At 40.4% G+C, this 14418-nt stretch overlaps 1 protein-coding gene across 1 annotated transcript in view; it reads right to left on the bottom strand.

The window, feature by feature from the left end:
* Positions 1 to 14418, bottom strand: part of si:dkey-112m2.1 (transmembrane protein 132C) — a 184414-nt gene that overhangs the window by 86067 nt on the left and 83929 nt on the right. The gene's annotated exons all lie outside the window — the stretch shown is intronic.

Here is a 14418-nt window from a genome sequence, read left to right as displayed (position 1 = left end):
GTGTGTGTGTGTGTGTGTGTGTGTGTGTGTGTGTGTGTGTGTGTATGGAAGAAAATGTGGCAACTCCCACTAACAGTCAATTAGGAAGAAGGAAAACGGAAAAAAATGAGAAGAATCAGCAGCTGAAACATTAGAGACTGTAAAGGTTAAGCACAACACTTAAGAACCGTCGAATGCTGCTGGATGGTCTATGCTTGAAAAAGTTTACAAGTCAGATTTATTCTATTAGCAGTCGTAACACCAGGATGACAGATGGCATGCTAGCTGAACTAAGGAGTCAGGGTTAGTGAGTTTAAATTAAATTCTGCAAAAGTTAAACAGAATTAGCAAACACACTGTAGTATCTTGTATGGCAAGTCTTGTTTTGCAAACAAAAATAAGGGCAACAACTTGGCACCAAGCACCATTTCAGACAAATTGTGTCCATTTTTTTCCCTCTCCAGTATCTACAGCTTTCATGCCACTTCTACCTGCGTCCCACCCTTTCCCCCCCTGCAATCGCTTCCATTACTCATGGTCACAGTCTGTGGGAGGATACTGAGATAGTGAGAAACCATGACCTCCCCTTCTTCCAGTATGTCAGCAGCTGCTTTCTGCTTTCTCGTCTGTCACATGAAGTTACTTCCAGTTCTTTTACAACATGCCAACCCGCTCTTTTTCAAACCTTTGGCACAAATGTAGCCGTATGTATCAAGTAGAAAAGGAAGCAGAAGAGGAAGATAGATGGCACGTGAAAGCTGCTCTAAAGTAAAACACCGGAGAACAAAAAGAAAAAAAAGTGAAAGTGAAAAGGAACATTTTCATTCACTAAAATTTCAGCGCTGGGTAATTTTCCCCCTACATCAAAATAATTGAAGACTGTCCTCATTCTGCATCTTTGAAAGACTTGTAAAGGAAGAAAAAAAACATGAACGTTAACGGGGGGAGATGACATGACATTCTGTGAAGCAGTGCTTAGAAGAGAACAGTCATTACATCTTCCATGTTCAACCAGTCTCCTTTGATCTTATCATGGTCGCTGCTGCGGTAATAACTGGCCTTGTGTTGGTCGCTGCCTCTGACGAGCAAAGATAAAGGCCGCTGGTGTGGAAGGCGCAGGCAATAACTAGGAGGAGACAGCTGATTGCTGTCTGCCCCCCTGTATCCAAGTTGTCACCTTAGCCACAGCACAGTAATTACCACAAACTTGCAAGCAGATGTAGCACTGACAGAGAACTACAAAAGGACCAATAATCAACTAATTTCATGCAGCATTCTGTATGCTGCATTGATCACATCTCAAACTCCAATTTCACAGAATAAATGCACTGCATTTTCCTTCTTTTCCACATCAGTTTCTAGCTGGTGCAAAATGAACTTGAACAACAAGTTGATTTGTCTGTTTATGCTGATACCTGCATTTACAGGGGGCGGTTGGCCAAACTTAACTTTTACAATATGCTCTGCATTTCAGAGCAAATGATCAGTTAATCAATACGTTGTAGTTGATGAATTACACTCCACTACAGTGTCGATGTGCTCTCTGTGTTCTTTCTTTCTTACTATAATATTCTATTTTTCCTGAAATTCATCCACTCTTTGACGTAAAAAACAAAGCATCTCCTATAGGGTCGGAGCAGGGGGCTGAATTAACAAATGGCATGTTGTAAATGAGATTGGTTTGGCTAATGTGATTTCTGGGGGAGGGAGGACAAACGGGGGGAGGCAATAAAGGAAAGCAATTTGAAGGGAGCTCTCCTTTCACATGCATCAGCACATGAAGCTGCCTCATTAATTCCATGAAACCGTGCATCAGTGGGATGAGTATTTACAGATGAGATGAGGTTGTCAGAAAAGACAGGTTTCAACTCCACCCAACTGAGGCTCAGAAATGACACACCAGAATGGCCATAGTCCAAATAACATGTCAGCACACCTTCCACTCTTACATCCATCTTGCATACTGAAAGAAATGCCTATGTGCATTAATATTAATGCACTTTACACAGCAGGAAATTGAACAGAATACAAAAACACATTGCAAACATCCTGTAAGATCAGGTGTTGTACGTTACGTATTTCAATCTGGTAATTGCCCTGGATGATTAGGTAAGGAATTGCCAGCTATTGTGGATAACTATTGTGGCTTTGGGGCTTGGGGAAGTATGCCTGTTTCAAATATTATTGGAATTCATCTAATATTTCACTCAAAAACAGAAATCTAATAGTGGTGCTGCAGAAAGTCATTAAGAATTCTCCTTTGAGCTCAACTGCACCAAATGTCATGACAATCTAGCCTACAGTTGTTGAGATTTTTCACTCTGCTGGACCAAACTGGGTGGCAGACAATCAAACCAACACACTGAATAAAATATACATGCATGCATTTATGTTTTCAGATGCCAGCAGTTCCAGTTTAGCGGCCCCACCAGTAAAGGCTGAATCACCTTCATACACTATTAGGACCACTTTCTACTCACTGTAGAGCCTGCAACAAAATTGTATATCGTTTTTCATTAACTCTGATTTCCAGTTTATTTTAAGGGATTATACAGGTTTTGCCTCAGTGCAATATAAAAAAAGGGTAAAATAAAAAATAAAGAGGTGCCATTAACTTTTTAAAAAAATAAATAAATACTATTATGAGTACTATTCACGATTTCCTCTTAAGACACAGGGGATCCAGAGAAACATAACAGTGCAAACAGTTAAACATGCCATAATTGACATACAGGTAAAGGCCCCAGGAGACAGACTGGATTAAGCATAAAGCAAACCTGTTTATTGAAGCTGTTTGCAACGTCAAGGCAAAACTAAATCCATACACAGGGCAGAGGGACAGATCACAGACACTCTGACAAGAAAGGTGGAAGTTATTTATACATACAGGGGTAATTAGGGGAAGTGGACACAGGTGGGGAAAACACACATGTGCAAACAGTCAAGGTACTGTGACAAGGAGAAGTAAAACTGAATACAATACATATTCAATTCAATTTTAATTCTAAAGTGCCACCTTACCCCAACAATAAGACAACCCGCTTCAAGCAAAAGCTTGGCCACAGTGGGAAGGAAAAACTCTGTTTTAACAAGGAAAAACCTAGAAAGCAGGCCCAGGGAGGGGCCTGTTAATGAAGTTAGTAAATGTGTGAAAATGACATGAGAAACAAATAGTCAAAATAAAATGTGCTGCAGTTTAAAAAATAATAAATATTCCTCTACAGTAGATTCAGGAGAAAACAGCCTTTGGCTTTCCTACAAAGTGCCCCTTTTTAACTCTCATTTGAAGATCTCCATACAGGGAAGAAGGAAACATCCATTTGCTAATATCAGGAGTAGGACTTTAGAGTTTATGACTTAATATATTTGTAAAAATGGAATAACTATGTGTTCACGAACTCCAGATTCAAACTTGTGAATGATTATTTTTTTCTATTCTTTTTTTTTTTTAAACACAGGAGTGTGGCTGCTAATCTCTTTCAGCCCTTCACAGCAGCTGCCAACAAAGCCAACAAAATGTGAATGTATTTTCTTCTAGAGATGTCCATTATAACTGCAGGATGTTGCAGTTAGCAGCTTCGGTGCTGGAAGTTAACAATTTGAAAGAAGAAGCTGCATAACTAAACTTTGTCACGAATTCAAATGTCAACGAACAGGCAACTGTTTGACACACAGCATGAATACTTCTAGGATTTTTGGTGAGCCTCCTGCCACTGTGAATACATTTCACTTCTCTTTTATTTAGTTAACGATAGTTTTGACTCTGAAACAGCTGTGCTTAGTGAGTTCATGAAACGGTGAAGCAGAACGAGATCTGGATGATCTCCCCAAACAGCGTCATCTCTGCTCTTACAGATTGCAAGCGCTAAAAGTCAGTTTCTGATTTGACGGATGTTCGTGCTGTTGACTGTTTCAAGAGCTAAAAATCAGAGGGAGGGGGTTGAATATTTATCCCCGCAGGAGATAAAAAATAATCAAGCAGAGGGAGGGAAATCCCTCTCTCCCTAAGCACACACCCTGGTAATACACAGTTGATGATCACTAACTAGGAGATCTTTTTATTTTAACTGCTGATATTGGGATCGTTGAGAGTTATAAATATCTAGGTGTAGTACTTGACCGTAAACTGTAGTGGCAGTTTAACAAAGACTGTTCTTTTTAAGGAAAATGAAATCTTTTAATGTCTCATCTGAGATGTTGTCTTTGTTTTATAGAAATTTTATTGAATCTGTGATGTCCTTTTGTATCGCTGCCTGGTTTGCTAACCTGATGGTGAAGAATAAGAATCGGTTGGGACTTCTGGTAAAAACTGCTAGCAAAATTTCAGGGCGCTGGCAAGATGGAATTTTGGCCATCTACAATAGAAATGTGCTTAGAAAGGCGCTTTCTATTATTAATTGTTTGAACCACAGTGAGTTTGAGTTGTTGCCGTCCGGCCGCCGTTTTAAAGAGACCCTGGGGGGAAGACTAAAAGACTCGAGTTTTCTTTTATCCCTACGGCATCTTGTCTCCTGAATTCCTGAAGGCTTTGGACATTGTAGAGCTGTCCTGGTTGACACGCCTCAGGGCGTGGAGATCAGGGGCAGTACCCCTGGACTGGCAGACCGGGGTGGTGGTCCCCATCTTTAAGAAGGGGACCGGAGGGTGTGTTCCAGCTACAGGGGGATCACACTCCTCAGCCTCCCTGGGAAAGTCTATGCCAGGGTGCTGAAAAGGAGAGTTTGTCTGCTAGTCGAACCTCAGATACAGGAGGAACAATGCGGTTTTCGCCCTGGTTGCAGAACACTGGACCAGCTCTTTATCCTTTCAAGGATACCTGAGGGCGCATGGGAGTTTGCCCAACCAGTCTACATGTGTTTTGTGGACTTGGAGAAGGCATTTGACCGTGTCGCTCGGGGTGTCCTGTGGGACGTGCTATGGGAGTATGGGGTGTCTGACCCATTGCTATGGGCCATTTGATTCCTATACAACCATTGCAAGAGCTTGGTTTGCATTGCCGGCAATAAGTCGGACTCGTTCCCGGTGGGTGATGGGCTCCACCAGGGCTGCCCTTTGTCACCGATTCTGTTCATAATTTTTATGGGCAGGATTTCTAGGCGCAGCAAAGTGGCGGAGGGCTTTCGCTTTGGTGGCCTCAGAATCTCATCTCTGCTTTTCGTGGATGATGTGGTTCTGTTGGTTTCATCGGGTGAGGGCCTCCAGCTCGCACTGGAACGGTTCGCAGCCGAGTGTGAAGCAGCGGGAATGAGGATCAGCACCTCCAAATCTGAGGCCATGGTTCTCTGCCGGAAAAGGGTGGAGTGCCCACTCCGGGTCGGAGATGAGTTCCTGCCCCAAGTGGAGGAGTTCAAGTATTAGTAGTAGGGGCTCAGAGTAGAGCCGCTGCTCTTCCACATCGAAAAGGAGCCAGCTGAGGTGGTTCGGGCATCTGACAAGGATGCCTCATGGGCACCTCCTGGGGTTGGTGTTCCGGGCATGTCCCACCGGTAGGAGGCCCCAGGGCAGACCAAGGACACACTGGAGAGATTATATCTCTCAGCTGGCCTGGGAACACCTTGGTGTTCCCCTGGACAAGCTAGAGGAGGTGGCTGGGGAGAGGGAGGTCTGGGCTTCTCTGCTTAGGCTGCTGCCCCTGCGACGCGGCCCCGGATAAAGCGGAAGAAGATGGATGGATTGATGGAGATGGCATCTTGTCTCCTTAATGGCAAATAACTGTCCTTTGACTTTTTATCACTATTATTGTCATTATTTTATATTATTGCTCTGTTTATTTTTATCCTGCTGCTAAACTAATTTCCCCTTGTGGGACAATAAAGAAATTAAATTGAATTGAATTGAATTATTCATGAATTTTAAAAACATATAAAAAGGAAGAAAAAAAAAGACCGTTAATGAAAGACAAGGATCCCAGTAGTAATATAACATCCTCCAGTGGCAGTAGCAAGGAAGATTTCAAAACAAAAGCTTACTTTGGATAATTTAATCACTCTGACAGGATAGACAGTCACAGGATTTGAGACAGAAAAAATTAAAAATGCAGGAATAATTGCCTTTAATGACCTTTAATAGAGTACACACATACTCAGTTAAAACTGAGGCAGGACAGATTTGGAATAAACAAAAAACCCAGGACCCAGAAAATGAGGAACAGCATATTACCTTGAAAGGAAAAGTTCACTTCAAGATAATAACGACTAGACGGCATTTAGCAAATGATTGCACTTTCAGGTATTATATCCTGCTGTCACTCAAAAGCATCCTTTCTTACATGATGTGTAAATGGCCTTTTGATAATAATGGAGGAGAATAGGTTAGGTAGGTGGTGGGGGTGATGTTGAGAGCATAATGGTCTCAACATCAGGGGAGATCTTGGTGTTAAAGGTATGTGAGCAGAAAAACAGATTAGCTGTGAGGATTAAAAAAGAAGGGTGTTGTGTCAGGGTGGGTGAAAAAGGCCAGAGTATGGGGAAAACATCCAGCAGTGGAAAGAAGCTAAAGTGAGAGATAATGGATAAGAAACTGGAATATTATATATATAGCAATGGCATTTGCTGTGTGTTCTGATTATACATTTTCAACCAAAAGAGACAGAAATTTATGTCAGTGCCATTATCAAGAGGCTACCTGAAAGGCTTTGAGCTCTAAGTTATAATAATTTTAGTTTAAATGAAAAGAAAAGGGAGAGAAATTATCCCTTGTATTACCCTTAAGGAGAAAAAAAACAACAACTCCCTTTTAACAGGAAGAAACCCTCAGCAGAACTAGGCATAGGGAGGGGTGGACATCTGCCACGACCTGTTGGGGTGAGGGGAGCAAGAGAGGACAAAATCATGCTCTGGAAGAGAGCCGGAGATTATTAATAATATAATTGTTTCATCACAGAACAGGTAAGGGTTTTGATTTTTGTTCTAAGAATGAACACATTAGGGGAAGTCAGCATTAAAAGAAAACTTTTAGTGAATATAAATGAACGTGAGCACAACAGTTTTGATTTGAGCTGTGTCACAAAAAGTACCTTTGGTTCCTACATCACCTAACACCTCTTACAAAGGGGTGTTAGCTGATGTAGGGTCACAGCACTTATAAATACTTGAAACCAATGAAAGGGAAAAAAATAGATTGCAAATTGCTCTGGTTGGTAAACTCATTGTTAAGCATATTCCAAATTGATTTTTTGGTATTTTAGCTGAATTTAATCTACAAACAGAAGGGTAAAATTGGCCAAATTGCATTTAGGTTATTTAGTCAGCCTGTGTTCCATAATTCTCAAACACCTGCAGCTAAATCCTGTTATGAAATATAAACAGACAAGCTGTTGGGTATAACAGCCTAGATTTTCTTTAGGCTTTTCTCTGTTGCTCTATATCCCTGTCCTCAAAAACGAAATAATCTTCACCAGCACGGGGTAAAATTGAATTAGAAAGTAGCCCCTGACAGCACAACCAGGCTGGGACCTGGACCAATAAATTAGGAGAATGAAACAGGGCTGCACAGGAGCTTTGAGTCAATTAGCTGAAGAGTAGTTGTTGGCGGAGTGTTTTTCGGGGCGAGTGGACACAGGCAGATGTGGAGATAAAGAGAGAGCTAATTCAATTAATGAGTTTGATGCTGTTCCTCCCATTATCAAAGCTAGTTAAAAGTGCTGGTGCGTAGCAATGTTGAGAACTGAGGACAAGATTACCACTATCCAGATAAAGAGTGCACACCAGACAATGCTCATCTCCACCCATGCATGCCGCTGCGTTTCTCTCCATCTCAACCCTTTGTGTCTTTCTCAGCACATCTCTTTTCCCATCTGCTTTTGTCTGTCTTTATCTTTTTCCTTTGAAACATTATGCTCCTCCTCACTGCATCTACACACCCAAACCTCCCTCACCTCAACTCCATACCTCTAGAGTTCTCCATCTGTCTTTGGTGTTCTGCATTTATTCATAAAAAAATGAATCACACATCCTTGAATCGGTCATGCTTATTAATTTTATGTAATGACCTTATCTTGGTTGATAAATTTTCATCAGGCAATTTGAAGCACTAATGAGTGAAACATGTTAATTAAGAAAAGTGTGTACAAATAGCCGACAGTTTGCAGGAACTCCTTCCTAGTTTGCAGTGTTTTGGTCCAGCACACCTGTAATTAGGACTTCATAGGGTATGAGACCGCTGCTGAAAGTGTTCACAGGTAGTCTTTCTACCACTGTGGTCCAAGCTTTGATGAGAAATATACCACAAGCAGTAGCAGCTGTTGAATTGATTAAGCAACTGGTCATGTTCATGTGGCTTTAGTTTACATCTTCTGCCATTACTAAAGTAGGTTAAATTTCAATTTGTTAGCACTGTCTTTGCTTTCTTTATGGTAAGTATTAAAAACCAACACAGGTTTGTTTCTGCTGTCTCTTGTAATCATTGTGCATAAAATCAGTTGGTGATCAAATCCATAACCTTTACATTTTGGGACCAAAAGACATACCAAATACGTCTGTTGGTTCAAAAAATAAATATTTGTTTTGGACTTTAAAACAATTCAGACATGAATGATTGACATCTTTATCTGTTCAAGTGATCAATCGCTCACCTAATCATCTGCATCCATGATGATTAGGTGAAAACTGAAAAGTGCTGAAACTAAAGGCTTAAATGGCCTCTAACTTTACCTTTCTTATTTTCGCTTCTTTCTACCATTCCATGTGCGAAAGATACAGGAAAAAAAAACTACCATGTTTTCGTGAGTTATGCTTAATTTTTTTTAGTTCTTTGGGTAACTGCTACAGCTCAGGAGATCAGGGATCAGGAGATCAGGAAATCAGGTAGCCCTCAGCTGGAAGGCTAGTGACTCCTCCGGTCTGAATGCCAAAATGTTCTCAAGGAATATGAGTGTCCGTTTTAGATAAAGCCCCAGTTTAACAGGTCTAGAAACCAGCTGGCCACCCTCTAGTACCTACGACTGCTAGGGGAAAAAATGTATATTTCCCAAATGGTTTATGAATGGTTGTTCCAAGTGTTAGGTAAAATTGATGACAAAAAAATAGTAGATTGCCACGGTCAGTTGTAGTTACATTGAAGACACCAACCTGTCTACAAACACTTGCCTAATACTTCCTGAGGAGTTGTGAAACTGAAAAGTGCAAGAAACTAAAAACAGAGACCATAAAGTATAAGTTATGCCTATTGTTATATGTTGGCTGTAATGGTTAGACAACTCTTACTTTGAAAGAAAATGTTCTCCATTACACTTTTTCAGTTACACTACTGCACAACGAATAGTTGGCGACTGTTTGCAGACAAGTTGGGGGTCTTCTAACAGTTGGCATCTTGCTAGCAAATTGTCAACTTTGGCAGTCTGCTAGCCACTAAAGCAATCACAACGAGGTTTTTCCTCCAGCACCTCTGCTGTCATCTCTGTGTGACCAATTTCAGCTTGTGACAACCAGCAAACAATCGCCAATCATTTGGCCACAACCTTTTTCCCCTAGAGGCAGCCAGGAAGGTACCGAACAGTCTCTAGGCATAAACTGGGGTTGCACAAATGTGTCCATCTGCGTATACATTTCTGTTCAGACAGCAAGAAGAAGGGTTTTTACCCATCGCACACATGCTCCCGTGCAGTCCTCCAAAATGCTAACTGATAATTGGCTGACATTGGTTTGATGAGAAAAGGGAAAGGAGTGACAGCAGAATTCAATGGGAATGGTACAGTAGAACTGTGAAAAAACTTAAAAGATCAAAAATTTCAACACAAAAATCACAGACAGTGGCTGCAGTCGACATTTTTCACTGTTGTTAACCCTTGTTTCACTTCAGCTCTTTGTCTGTTATAACTCCGCTCTTCTTCTGATAGACCAACAACAACACAAATAAGATTGACCCACAGACCAGGTGTACCACATGCACTGCCGCCATCTGACAATGAAGCTCTCTGCAGGGACACGGGTCATCCGCAGACTCCCAGTGGACCGCAAACGTGCTACCCTCGCTGAAGGATAAATTCCACTTGAGGCCACACGTACTGTTTGCATAAACTATAGAACTCTGTGAAGCTGGCTTGTACTGTCAAGTGGAGTAGTGTATATAGTGTTCATAGTGTCAAATGTAGTAGTGTATATAAAAATGTAGAGAAGTGCTAAATAAATCCCGAGCATAATTATGAAATTATGAAACAATTATAAGAAAAATTCAAAGGTGGACTTTCATATGTAAATCACACTATCAAAGATATGTAAAACTAATGAATCCTACAATACATATAAAATGTGTTTTTAACTTTTCAACTTCTTTTTCCATATGCATTGACCACCTCGTTCTTTACAGAATACGATCCTAAACTAGACAGCATATATATTAGTTATAAGGACGTGTTAGCTGCGAGGGTTAAAAGCTACCAATCTATCAAGGGACAAGGATGATCAGAAGTAATACTTAAAGTGCCACTCAGTAATTTCAAACTGTGGTGGATTGTATTGAGTGCTACTTAATTGAGTAGATGCTGTCTTTCACTAAACACTACCCACATTTGTGCATGTGGCTATACAAGGTCTGCACTACCCAAGAAAATCAGTTTTCACTTGTAGAGGAGAGAAGAGCACAAGATTGCCTTTAGCCAAAATCTTTCTTCATCCATAGCTCATCCCCGAATAACACACAGAGTGTGGTTATGCCTCATATGCAGTAACATCTAACATCTCTTTCGGTCTTTTTTTAATTAAAGGGAAAAGCAGGCAGATGACTGACATATGAAGCTTGGACCTGAGCTCTGGGAACAAACTCTCGCCTTTAAAAGAGAACATGATGAAATAACTGTCAGAGAAGTGTGGCTGACTTCAAATGAGAAGAGGTTAGAAATGTGAGCTGGCCATACCCTCATGACACGAAAGAATCCATGACAGATCAAGAGAAATCACATGGGCAGGAGCACTGAGAAATGAATTTGAGTGAAATTCAGAGAAGCCCCTGAGCGGGGAAAGGAACATTTAATTTAAAAACCCAGGTTTAATACATACAGCAAATCTTAAATATAGGACATCTTAGTACTAATAAAATCAGTATTTTCCTGCAGCAAATAGCAAAGGTCCCAAGGTCATGATGGCCTTTGATCCTTGAACAGCTGAATTGATATAATTTACACTCACAATGAGCAGTCCTATCATTCTCAAGTATACTTTTCACTTGTCACACAGCACCATTTAAACAGCATCTGAACAGTGATCAAAATGCACATGGCTTCTATAACTGAAGCAATGAAAAAAGGAAAATTCCCAATGTAATGGCTAAAGACCAAATTCAACCAGCCACATACTTAAACAAATGAGACAAATTGGGTTCTAAAAACATGACTATTTGAGCAAAGGCCTCGAGAGTGCTATGACTGTAATATGATGAGATAGCACTAATGTTCCAATTTTTGTACAATAAAGGACTGCTGTTTTGGCCCACAGTGCAATCCATAGAGAAGCCATACTATAAAAGCGAGGAAAGAAGATGTAATTAATGCATTATTTCTTTTAAAAATGTAGGAAATGTAGAAATTGTAGCTCATTAAAAATAAAATTCACAAACGCTTACAGCTTAGAGCAATCAATGAGTTTCTTTAATCTCCCCCAAGCTCTCATTATCTCCCTAAGTCACATTATTTTTAATGCAACAAAGAATATGTTATTCTAAATAAAGAAAAAAGGCTATATGTGGGTGGGTATTGACTGAAATGACAAGGAGATCCTTGTGTGTGCAGCGACTGTGTACATGAAAGCGGGCCAACGGGATGATGACACCAAGGGGCGTGACAGTGCAACACCCACAGTGGCCAAAAGCAAATCACCTCCAGTATATCACAGCTTGGTTCTCATCACCATGCAAGGCTTGAAATGTAAAATTCAGGAACATTACCAATCTGGTGCCCTACATGTAGCATATTTTGATCCTTACTTGAGTCATGGGATTGTGAAGCAAGCACAGGATTTCAGACACACAAATTTGAAATATGTGTCACAAGGGTTTTCCTTTTCATATTTGATGTTTGCGCAAATGTACGCCATGCAGGATACTAAAAACTTCCAATTTTCAATTTGCTTTAATGCTGGATTTCAGGAACTTACTACACTGCTGCTGTAGATTATAGCTGAAGGAATGAGGTCATGTTGTAGCAGACAGAAGCTTGATCCCTATGGCTGCCATTTGAAAAGAAGCCTAGCCAGTTAAATAGGGTAGGAAATAGGGGATACAAACACATGCAAACACTGCTTCCAGTAAAACCTATCTGACATAAGGTTGCGTTCACGGGATAAAAATTAGACTTTGCGTTTTCCTCCATTGAGTTCGACGGATCATCCAGGACTGATCCAATATTTGGATTGGTACACAGTATAATCTCACGATATAGTAGGTCAGATTATGGCAGACTGGTGGACCTGATGGAGAAAGGGTTACACTGATTAACACTGGTGCTATCATTGCTCCAAGCATTGGGCACATACAAATGCAGTGCAATGAGTAGTCAATTGGCTTTTTCGTCAAAAATCACAAATCAAAGCATCAAATGGCTGCACAGTTTAATGACCAAATGATGTCTTCTATCCTTAGACTGGTGGTTCAATAAAGAAAAGTCCCTCATCAATGAAGAATGAAGGATAGTGTCTGTCCATCCATGTATTCTCTTCCACTTATCCTTAACAGGGTGATGAAAGATGGCATTAAACTTAAATTTAGTTTAATCACTGATAGTGCACATTTTCAGGCTAGAATTATTAACCCACTCACATTCACTCTTAAGCCATGCTTTAGTTTTTTCACTGTATTTTTCAGCTGATTTAATACTTTGCTCCAGAGTAAAAAGGATGGATTACTATATAGAGAGGATAAATATTATATGGACTAGTTCTTGCATAGCACTACTACTCAGATGAGCACTTTCTACTACAAGTCTCATTAACCCAATCACACAGTCCATTTATGTATGCCTAAGCACTTTCTAACATTCACACACAAGCATACAGCACCTGGCATTACCAAGAGGTCTGACATCCAAGTACTAACCAGGCTCGACCCTGCTTAGCTTCCGGGATCAGACATGCTCAGGGTGGTATGGCTGTAAGCCATATTACTGGCATACATCCATCTATCCATTTTCAACTTCCTGGGATACACCAGTCTATCATAGGGCTAACACAGAGAGACAGATAACCAGCCCATTCAGAATCCCCAGTCAACCCAACATGCATGTCTTTGGACTGTGGGAGATCCACACAGGCACTGGGAAAACATACTATATATAAACTGAAGCCAGCCGTTGAGTGTGAGGCAACAGTGCCAACCATCACACCTACATACCACCTACTGGTTTACAGTATTTACAAATGGCAAATTGAATGACATTTATAAAGCTCTCATAAATGGTCTTCAAATTGCTTAAAGCACAGAGGTCTGTTTTGCCTGTATGAAGCTAAATGCAGAAATTTCATGACAACATCTGGATGGAATTTGATGGAAATGGATACAGGAGAAAATATCTGTAGTTTTCACATTTTCAGTGAAATTTGTTCAAGTCTACAACATTTATTGTCATTGTAAGAGGGTAAAAATATATCATGTCAATGTCCTTGTGAGAATGCCATACTCCCTACAAACACAGATCGGACTAACATATATGCATATATATCTCTATATATTTATCTATATAAATATATATATATATATATGTGTGTGTGTGTGTGTGTGTGTGTGTGTGTGTGTGTGTGTGTGTGTGAACTTCATATGTCAGTAACCTTAAAAAAGTATAGGAACTTTCCTAAAGCTGAACTATGTTTTAGATGCGATATTTGCTATATACTTTGGCAGAAAGTTATTTCTAGACAGAAGTGTCAGAAACAGTTTTTGCAAATCAAGCAGATGAAGAGCAGAAAAATCCTAATTGCCATATGTATGCAAATTACATCAATCTGAAGCGATTACTGAAACAATTAATCTTTAGCAATCACTAAAACATTTTAATCACGATCGTTACAAATGGTTGACTATTCATTATGCCCTCTAATTAGATCATAAATTGTATGAGCACATTGTTGTGGGAGGTTTTGAAGGATGTGACACACGGGGGACAAACACAAAAGCCAGCTAGGACTAATGAAGTGTGCTGCATAAATGGCACTGGGAACTAGGGTTGCTGAGGTGGGACTAAATGCCTGTTCCCTCCTGACTTCATCTATGAGTAATTTATTGACTGGCTCACTGAAGGTTTGAGCTTGCAGATGTGTGATCAGGTGATCGGTGTCAGATGTGTCAGTAAGTCATTTAGCTGCCCTGAGGTTAAAGAGAATCAATATTCCAGATGTAATTGATTAAATGCTACCTGCTGGTGTGAGTGAAATGTGAGAGCCCTGCCAAAAGTAGACACATTCTTGGTCTAAATGTCATGTGTTGTTGTACTTGTCAGTACTGTGACATTTCTGTGAA

Source organism: Haplochromis burtoni, unplaced genomic scaffold (genome assembly GCF_018398535.1).
Source record: "Haplochromis burtoni strain Fernald_Lab_line unplaced genomic scaffold, NCSU_Asbu1 Contig_118, whole genome shotgun sequence".
NCBI lineage: Eukaryota > Metazoa > Chordata > Actinopteri > Cichliformes > Cichlidae > Haplochromis > Haplochromis burtoni.
This window is presented reverse-complemented; position numbering and strand designations above follow the sequence as displayed.